This window comes from Chiloscyllium punctatum, unplaced genomic scaffold (genome assembly GCF_047496795.1).
Source record: "Chiloscyllium punctatum isolate Juve2018m unplaced genomic scaffold, sChiPun1.3 scaffold_283, whole genome shotgun sequence".
NCBI classification, from domain to species: Eukaryota; Metazoa; Chordata; class Chondrichthyes; order Orectolobiformes; family Hemiscylliidae; genus Chiloscyllium; species Chiloscyllium punctatum.
The window spans coordinates 222,175-232,174 of NW_027310017.1; positions in this window are offsets into that span (position 1 = coordinate 222,175).

The window sequence follows — 10,000 nt, forward strand, 5'->3', positions numbered from 1 at the left end:
TGCTGAAGCCGACTTTGAGACCTGTAACGCGGGTAGCTCAGCCGGATTTGACCCGGCGGTTCTGGCGACGGTCTCGCCTTCGAGGGGGGAGCGCCCCGCGTGTTCAGGCCGAATTTTGTGCATTTCCATCGGCGGGAAGAGGTCCAAACGGGAATGGGATTGAATGTGACTGCTGAAGCCGACATTGAGACCTCTAACGCGGGTAGCTCGGCAGGATTTGACCCGGCGGTTCTGCCGAAGGTCTCACCTTCGAGGGGGGAGCGTCCCGCGTGTTCAGGCCGAATATCGTGCATTGTTAACGGCGGGAAGTGTTCCAAAAGGGAATGGGATTGAATGTGACTGCTGAAGCCGACATTGAGACCTCTAACGCGGGTAGCTCGGCCGGATTTGACCCGGCGGTTCTGGCGACGGTCTCGCCTTCGAGGGGGGAGCGTCCCGCGTGTTCAGGCCGAATTTTGTGCATTTCCATCGGCGGGAAGAGGTCCAAACGGGAATGGGATTGAATGTGACTGCTGAAGCCGACATTGAGACCTCTAACGCGGGTAGCTCGGCCGGATTTGACCCGGCGGTTCTGCCGAAGGTCTCACCTTCGAGGGGGGAGCGTCCCGCGTGTTCAGGCCGAATTTTGTGCATTTCCATCGGCGGGAAGAGGTCCAAACGGGAATGGGATTGAATGTGACTGCTGAAGCCGACATTGAGACCTCTAACGCGGGTAGCTCGGCCGGATTTGACCCGGCGGTTCTGCCGAAGGTCTCACCTTCGAGGGGGGAGCGCCCACCGTGTACAGGCCGATTTTCATGCATTTCCAACCGTGGGAAGGGGTCCGAAAGGGGATGGGGGTGAACGTGACTGCTCAACCCGACTTTGAGACCTGTAACGCGGGTAGCTCAGCCGGATTTGACCCGGCGGTTCTGGCGACGGTCTCGCCTTCGAGGGGGGAGCGTCCCGCGTGTTCAGGCCGAATTTTGTGCATTTCCATCGGCGGGAAGAGGTCCAAACGGGAATGGGATTGAATGTGACTGCTGAAGCCGACATTGAGACCTCTAACGCGGGTAGCTCGGCAGGATTTGACCCGGCGGTTCTGCCGAAGGTCTCACCTTCGAGGGGGGAGCGCCCACCGTGTACAGGCCGATTTTCATGCATTTCCAACCGTGGGAAGGGGGCCGAAAGGGGATGGGGGTGAATGTGACTGCTCAACCCGACTTTGAGGCATCTAACCCGGGTAGCTCAGCCGGGTTTGACCCGGCGGTTCTGCCGACGGCCTCGCCTTCGAGGGGGGAGCGTCCCCCGTGTACAGGCCGATTTTCATGCATTTCGAACCGTGGGAAGTGGCCCAAAAGGGGATGGGAGTGAATGTGACTGCTCAACCCGACTTTGGCGCTTCCGAGCCGGGTAGCTCAGCCGGGTTTGACCCGGCGGTTCTGCCGACGGTCTCGTCTTCGAGGCGGGTGCCTCCCCCGTGTACAGGCCGATTTTCATGCATTTCGTACCGTGGGAAGTGGTCCAAAAGGGAATGGGGGTGGACGTGACTGCTCATACCGACATCGAGACTTGTAAGCCGTGTAGCTCGGCCGGGTTTGATCCGGCGGGTCTGCCGACGGTCTCGTCTTCGAGAGGGGGGCCTCCCCCGTGTACAGGCCGATTTTCGTGCATTTCCAACGGTGGGAAGAGGTTCATAAGGGGATGGGGGTGAATGTGACTGCTCAACCCGACTCTGAGGCTTCTAACCCGGGTAGCTCGGCCGGGTTTGACCCGGCGGTTCTGCCGTCGGTCTCGCCTTCGAGAGGGGCGCCTCCCCCGTGTACAGGCCGATTTTCGTGCATTTCGAACCGTGGGAAGTGGTCCAAAAGGGGATGGGGGTGGACGTGACTGCTCAACCCGACTTTGAGGCTTCTAACCCGGGTAGCTCGGCCGGGTTTGACCCGTCGATTCTGCCGATGGTCTCGTTTTGGAGGGGGGAGCCTCCCCCGTGTTCAGTCCGATTTTCGTGCATTTCGAACCGTGGGAAGTGGCCCAAAAGGGGATGGGAGTGAATGTGACTGCTCATACCGACTTTGGCGCTTCCGAGCCTGGTAGCTCAGCCGGGTTTGATCCGGCGGTTCTGCCGACGGTCTCGTCTTCGAGGCGGCTCCCTCCCCCGTGTACAGGCCGATTTTCATGCATTTGCAACGGTGGGAAGTTGCCCAAAAGGGGATGGGAGTGAATGTGACTGCTCAACCCGACTTTGGCGCTTCCGAGCCTGGTAGCTCAGCCGGGTTTGAACCGGCGGTTCTGCCGACGGTCTCGTCTTCGAGGCGGCTCCCTCCCCCGTGTACAGGCCGATTTTCGTGCATTTCGAACCGTGGGAAGTGGTCCAAAAGGGAATGGGGGTGGACGTGACTGCTCAACCCGACTCTGAGGCTTCTAACCCGGGTAGCTCGGCCGGGTTTGATCCGGCGGTTCTGCCGACGGTCTCGTCTTCGAGGCCGGTGCCTCCCCCGTGTACAGGCCGATTTTCGTGCATTTCCAACGGTGGGAAGTGGTCCAAAAGGGAATGGGGGTGGACGTGTCTGCTCATACCGACTTTGAGACTTGTAAGCCGGGTAGCTCAGCCGGGTTTGTTCCGGCGGTTCTGCCGACGGTCTCGTCATCGAGGGGGGAGCCTCCCCCGTGTCCAGGCCGATTTTCATGCATTTCCAACCGTGGGAAGTGGTCCAAAAGGGAATGGGGGTGAATGTGACTGCTCATACCGACTTTGAGACTTTTAAGCCGGGTAGCTCAGCCGGGTTTGACCCGGCGGTTCTGCCGACGGTCTCGCCTTCGAGGGGGGAGCGTCCCCCGTGTTCAGGCCGAATTTTGTGCATTTCGAACCGTGGGAAGTTGCCCAAAAGTCGATGGGAGTGAATGTGACTGCTCAACCCGACTTTGAGACTTGTAAGCCGGGTAGCTCAGCCGGGTTTGACCCGGCGGTTCTGCCGACGGTCTCGTCTTCGAGGCGGGTGCCTCCCCCGTGTACAGGCCGATTTTCATGCATTTCGTACCGTGGGAAGCGGTCCAAAAGGGGATGGGAGTGAACGTGACTGCTCATACCGACTTTGGCGCTTCCGAGCCGGGTAGCTCAGCCGGGTTTGACCCGGCGGGTCTGCCGACGGTCTCGCCTTCGAGGGGGGAGCGTCCCCCGTGTTCAGGCCGAATCTTGTGCATTTCGAACCGTGGGAAGTTGCCCAAAAGTCGATGGGAGTGAATGTGACTGCTCAACCCGACTTTGAGACTTGTAAGCCGGGTAGCTCAGCCGGGTTTGACCCGGCGGTTCTGCCGACGGTCTCGTCTTCGAGGCCGGTGCCTCCCCCGTGCACAGGCCGATTTTCGTGCATTTCCAACGGTGGGAAGTGGTCCAAAAGGGAATGGGGGTGGACGTGTCTGCTCATACCGACTTTGAGACTTGTAAGCCGGGTAGCTCAGCCGGGTTTGTTCCGGCGGTTCTGCCGACGGTCTCGTCATCGAGGGGGGAGCCTCCCCCGTGTCCAGGCCGATTTTCATGCATTTCCAACCGTGGGAAGTGGTCCAAAAGGGAATGGGGGTGAATGTGACTGCTCATACCGACTTTGAGACTTTTAAGCCGGGTAGCTCGGCCGGGTTTGACCCGGCGGTTCTGCCGTCGGTCTCGCCTTCGAGGCGGGTGCCTCCCCCGTGTACAGGCCGATTTTCGTGCATTTCGAACCGTGGGAAGTGGTCTAAATGTCGATGGGAGTGAACGTGACTGCTCAACCCGACTTTGAGACTTGTAAGCCGGGTAGCTCAGCCAGGTTTGACCCGGCGGTTCTGCCGACGGTCTCGCCTTCGAGGGCGGACCCTCCCCCGTGTACAGGCCGGTTTTCGTGCATTTCGAACCGTGGGAAGTGATCCAAAAGGGAATGGGGGTGAACGTGACTGCCCAACCCGGCTTTGAGACTTGTAAGCCGGGTAGCTCAGCCGGGTTGGACCCGGCGGTTCTGCCGACGGTCTCGACTTCGAGGCGGGTGCCTCCCCCGTGTACAGGCCGATTTTCATGCATTTGCAACGGTGGGAAGTTGCCCAAAAGTCGATGGGAGTGAATGTGACTGCTCAACCCGACTTCGAGACTTGTAAGCCGGGTAGCTCAGCCGGGTTTGACCCGGCGGTTCTGCCGACGGTCTCGCCTTCGAGGGGGGAGCCTCCCCCGTGTACAGGCCGATTTTCGTGCATTTCCAACGGTGGGAACAGGTTCAAAAGGGGATGGGAGTGATTGTGACTGCTCAACCCGACTCTAGGGCTTCTAACCCGGGTAGCCCGGCCGGGTTTGACCCGGCGGTTCTGCCGACGGTCTCGTCTTCGAGGCGGGTGCCTCCCCCGTATACAGGCCGATTTTCGTGCATTTCGAACCGTGGGAAGTGGTCCAAAAGGGAATGGGGGTGGACGTGTCTGCTCATACCGACTTTGAGACTTGTAAGCCGGGTAGCTCAGCCGGGTTTGATCCGGCGGTTCTGCCGACGGTCTCGCCTTCGAGGGGGGAGCCTCCCCCGTGTTCAGTCCGATTTCCGTGCATTTCCAACCGTGGGAAGTTGCCCAAAAGGGGATGGGAGTGAATGTGACTGCTCAACCCGACTTTGGCGCTTCCGAGCCGGGTAGCTCAGCCGGGTTTGACCCGGCGGTTCTGCCGACGGTCTCGTCTTCGAGGCGGGTGCCTCCCCCGTATACAGGCCGATTTTCATGCATTTCGAACCGTGGGAAGTGGTCCAAAAGGGAATGGGGGTGGACGTGTCTGCTCATACCGACTTTGAGACTTGTAAGCCGGGTAGCTCAGCCGGGTTTGATCCGGCGGTTCTGCCGACGGTCTCGCCTTCGAGGGGGGAGCCTCCCCCGTGTTCAGTCCGATTTCCGTGCATTTCCAACCGTGGGAAGTTGCCCAAAAGGGGATGGGAGTGAATGTGACTGCTCAACCCGACTTTGGCGCTTCCGAGCCGGGTAGCTCAGCCGGGTTTGACCCGGCGGTTCTGCCGACGGTCTCGTCTTCGAGGCGGGTGCCTCCCCCGTGTACAGGCCGATTTTCATGCATTTGGAACCGTGGGAAGTGGTCCAAAAGGGAATGGGGGTGGACGTGACTGCTCATACCGACTTTGAGACTTGTAAGCCGGGTAGCTCAGCCGGGTTTGACCCGGCGGTTCTGCCGACGGTCTCGCCTTCGAGGGGGGAGCCTCCCCCGTGTTCAGTCCGATTTTCGTGCATTTCCCACGGTGGGAAATGGTATCTTTCATTACGGGGACAAGGGTCTGAAGCGGTGAAGTCAGTAACCGGCATAGTTAAGGAAAGGGTTCGAATTTTCTCAACAGTACGAAAAAAGTGAGCAGGGAAGCTAGAGAAGGTGTCAGTGAGTCCCAAACGAGTGAACCGCAAAACTTAGGGAAATGCCCGAAAGCGTTTTAAAGGGTGAAATCGGGAACGAGGAAATGATCGGAAAGTGCCTGAAAGTGCTAAATGAGTAAACAGAAAAACGAAGAAAAATGTTTGAAAAGAAGAAGTGAGTAACCAGGAAAACTTAGAAAAATGTTCAAAACGAAGAAATCAGTAACCAGGAAAACTTAGAAAAATGATCAAAAAGAAGAAATGAGTAACCAGGAAAACTTAGAAAAATGTTTAAAAAGAAGAAATCAGTAACCAGGAAAACTTAGGAAAATGTTTAAAAAGAAGAAATCAGTAACCAGAAAAACGGCGAAAAATGTTTAAAAAGAAGAAATGAGTAACCAGAAAAACTTAGAAAAATGCTTAAAAAGAAGAAATCAGTAACCAGGAAAACTTAGAAAAATGTTTAAAAAGAAGAAATCAGTAACCAGGAAAACTTAGAAAAATGTTTAAAAAGAAGAAATCAGTAACCAGGAAAACTTAGAAAAATGTTATAAAAGAAGAAGTGAGTAACCAGAAAAACTTAGAAAAATGTTTAAAAAGAAGAAATCAGTAACCAGAAAAACTGCGAAAAATGTTTAAAAAGAAGAAATCAGTAACCAGAAAAACGGCGAAAAATGTTTAAAAAGAAGAAATCAGTAACCAGAAAAACTTAGAAAAATGTTTAAAAAGAAGAAGTGAGTAACCAGAAAAACTTAGAAAAATGTTTAAAAAGAAGAAATGAGTAACCAGAAAAACTTAGAAAAATGTTTAAAAAGAAGAAATCAGTAACCAGAAAAACTTAGAAAAATGTTTAAAAAGAAGAAATCAGTAACCAGGAAAACTTAGAAAAATGTTTAAAAAGAAGAAATCAGTAACCAGAAAAACTGCGAAAAATGTTTAAAAAGAAGAAATCAGTAACCAGAAAAACTTAGAAAAATGTTTAAAAAGAAGAAGTGAGTAACCAGAAAAACTTAGAAAAATGTTTAAAAAGAAGAAATCAGTAACCAGAAAAACGGCGAAAAATGTTTAAAAAGAAGAAATCAGTAACCAGACAAACTGCGAAAAATGTTTAAAAAGAAGAAATCAGTAACCAGAAAAACTTAGAAAAATGTTTAAAAAGAAGAAATCAGTAACCAGAAAAACTTAGAAAAATGTTTCAAAAGAAGAAGTGAGTAACCAGAAAAACTTAGAAAAATGTTTAAAAAGAAGAAGTGAGTAACCAGAAAAACTTAGAAAAATGTTTAAAAAGAAGAAATCAGTAACCAGAAAAACTTAGAAAAATGTTTAAAAAGAAGAAATCAGTAACCAGAAAAACTGCGAAAAATGTTTAAAAAGAAGAAATCAGTAACCAGGAAAACTTAGAAAAATGTTTAAAAAGAAGAAATGAGTAACCAGGAAAACTTAGAAAAATGTTTAAAAAGAAGAAATGAGTAACCAGGAAAACTTAGAAAAATGTTTAAAAAGAAGAAATCAGTAACCAGAAAAACTTAGAAAAATGTTTAAAAAGAAGAAATCAGTAACCAGAAAAACGGCGAAAAATGTTTAAAAAGAAGAAATGAGTAACCAGAAAAACTTAGAAAAATGTTTAAAAAGAAGAAATCAGTAACCAGAAAAACGGCGAAAAATGTTTAAAAAGAAGAAATCAGTAACCAGAAAAACTTAGAAAAATGTTTAAAAAGAAGAAATGAGTAACCAGAAAAACTTAGAAAAATGTTTAAAAAGAAGAAATCAGTAACCAGAAAAACTTAGAAAAATGTTTAAAAAGAAGAAATGAGTAACCAGAAAAACTTAGAAAAATGTTTAAAAAGAAGAAATCAGTAACCAGAAAAACGGCGAAAAATGTTTAAAAAGAAGAAATCAGTAACCAGAAAAACGGCGAAAAATGTTTAAAAAGAAGAAATCAGTAACCAGACAAACTGCGAAAAATGTTTAAAAAGAAGAAATCAGTAACCAGAAAAACTTAGAAAAATGTTTAAAAAGAAGAAATCAGTAACCAGGAAAACTTGGAAAAAAACACTTAGAAAAATTTTCAGCAAAGTGTGAAAAATATTCTAAGTGTCAGCGGAGGAAAATGCTGCAGCATCGGGAAAGATTCGCAAACTTACACCGAACATGTGCTCCGAAGTGCCGGAGGAATTGGGTGAATTGAGCCCGGCAAATGGCCAGCTGTCGTTTTGTGCCTGCAGCCCGAAAACTTTAACTTTGTCTGTCGCGGAAGTCCGGACCGAGAAAAATCCAAACGGTTTTGACCGGACCGAGTTCCAGACCGATGCAGTCAAATTTGGAATTCAGACCCATTCAGTGCCACTTGTAGTTTTTCCGCAGTGAGGTTGGCGGGGTACCCGGAGATATATGGGAACACGATTTTTAGAACAAAATGGCGGCGCGGGACCGTTCTGAAAGGCATCCGAAAAACGGTTCCACGGGCATAGCACTTTAATGACAGGTATGAGTGCATGCCGGAGAGCTCTTGGAAGTCGAATTTTTGACACTTTGTCAATTTTTTGACAGATTTGACAAACTCTTTCTGTCTGTTCTAAGAGTCAGTCAGAGACTTGTGCGGCGGTCTTTTGACACTATTGGAGGGCGGGCAAACCCCACGTTGACTCCGGCCGTCCCTCCACAGGCGCTCGTGTCCAAAATGAAGGCGAGAGACGCGAGTGGCCTGGTTCCCTTGGGTGTTGCCAAGAAGGCTGCGGGCTGACCGTTGCCTGAGCACTCCCTAAAGCCTCTTGTGATGAGAGCAGACCTCGCCTGCCGCACGACCGGCTCTGGGAGTCGTTGGGCCGCTATTTGTGAATAGTCTGGTCCTCCTCTGCCACCCGGACAAGCGCGATGGCTCTGCCGCCCTGCGGTGCTCGTCACCCAGGTTTGGGGAACACGATACTCGTAACAAAAATAAAAGGCGGCTCGGGACCTGCAGGCGAAAGGGGTCCCGTGGTGCTAAGCACGTCGACTTCGGGTCTCGGTGCAAGCCGGAGAGCTCACGGAAGTCTAAAGTTTTCGGCACGTGGTCGAATCTTTTCAAAGGCTTACCCGGCTCTTTCCGTCCATTCTGAGAGTAAGTCAGAGGCCGGTGCGGAGGTCTCTTGACAATCGGAGGGGGTGGTGGCCCTCCGCAGGCGCTCGTGTCGAAAATGAAGGCGAGAGACGCGAGTGGCCTGGTTCCCCTGGGTGTTGCCAGGAAGGCTGCGGGCTGACCCTTGCCTGAGCACTCCCTAAAGCCTCTTGTGATGAGAGCAGACCTCGCGCGCCGCACGACCGGCTCTGGGAGTCGTTGGGCCGCTATCTGTGAATAGTCGGGTCCTCCTCTGCCACCCGGCCAAGTGCGATGGCTCTGCCGCCCTGCGGTGCTCGTCACGCAGGTATGGGGCACACGATGCTCGTAACAGCAAATAAAGGCGGCTCGGGACCTGCAGGCGAAAGGGGTCCCGTGGTGCTTCGCACGTCGACTTCGGGTCTCGGTGCAAGCCGGAGAGCTCACGGAAGTCTAAAGTTTTCGGCACGTGGTCGAATCTTTTGAAAGGCTTACCCGGCTCTTTCCGTCCATTCTGAGAGTCAGTCAGAGGCCGGTGCGGCGGTCTATTGACGACCGGAGGCTCCCATGGGTGTTGCGATGAGGGTGGAGGGCACAGAACCTTGCCTTAGCACTCCCTAATAAAGCCTCTTGTGAAGAGAGCAGACCTCGCGTGCCGCACGACCGGCTCTGGGAGTCGTTGGGCCGCTATCTGTGAATAGTCGGGTCCTCCTCTGCCACCCGGCCAAGTGCGATGGCTCTGCCGCCCTGCGGTGCTCGTCACGCAGGTATGGGGCACACGATGCTCGTAACAGCAAATAAAGGCGGCTCGGGACCTGCAGGCGAAAGGGGTCCCGTGGTGCTTCGCACGTCGACTTCGGGTCTCGGTGCAAGCCGGAGAGCTCACGGAAGTCTAAAGTTTTCGGCACGTGGTCGAATCTTTTGAAAGGCTTACCCGGCTCTTTCCGTCCATTCTGAGAGTCAGTCAGAGGCCGGTGCGGCGGTCTATTGACGACCGGAGGCTCCCATGGGTGTTGCGATGAGGGTGGAGGGCACAGAACCTTGCCTTAGCACTCCCTAATAAAGCCTCTTGTGAAGAGAGCAGACCTCGCGCGCCGCACGACCGGCTCTGGGAGTCGTTGGGCCGCTATCTGTGAATAGTCGGGTCCTCCTCTGCCACCCGGCCAAGTGCGATGGCTCTGCCGCCCTGCGGTGCTCGTCACGCATGTATGGGGCACACGATGCTCGTAACAGCAAATAAAGGCGGCTCGGGACCTGCAGGCGAAAGGGGTCCCGTGGTGCTTCGCACGTCGACTTCGGGTCTCGGTGCAAGCCGGAGAGCTCACGGAAGTCTAAAGTTTTCGGCACGTGGTCGAATCTTTTGAAAGGCTTACCCGGCTCTTTCCGTCCATTCTGAGAGTCAGTCAGAGGCCGGTGCGGCGGTCTATTGACGACCGGAGGCTCCCATGGGTGTTGCGATGAGGGTGGAGGGCACAGAACCTTGCCTTAGCACTCCCTAATAAAGCCTCTTGTGAAGAGAGCAGACCTCGCGCGCCGCACGACCGGCTCTGGGAGTCGTTGGGCCGCTATCTGTGAATAGTCGGG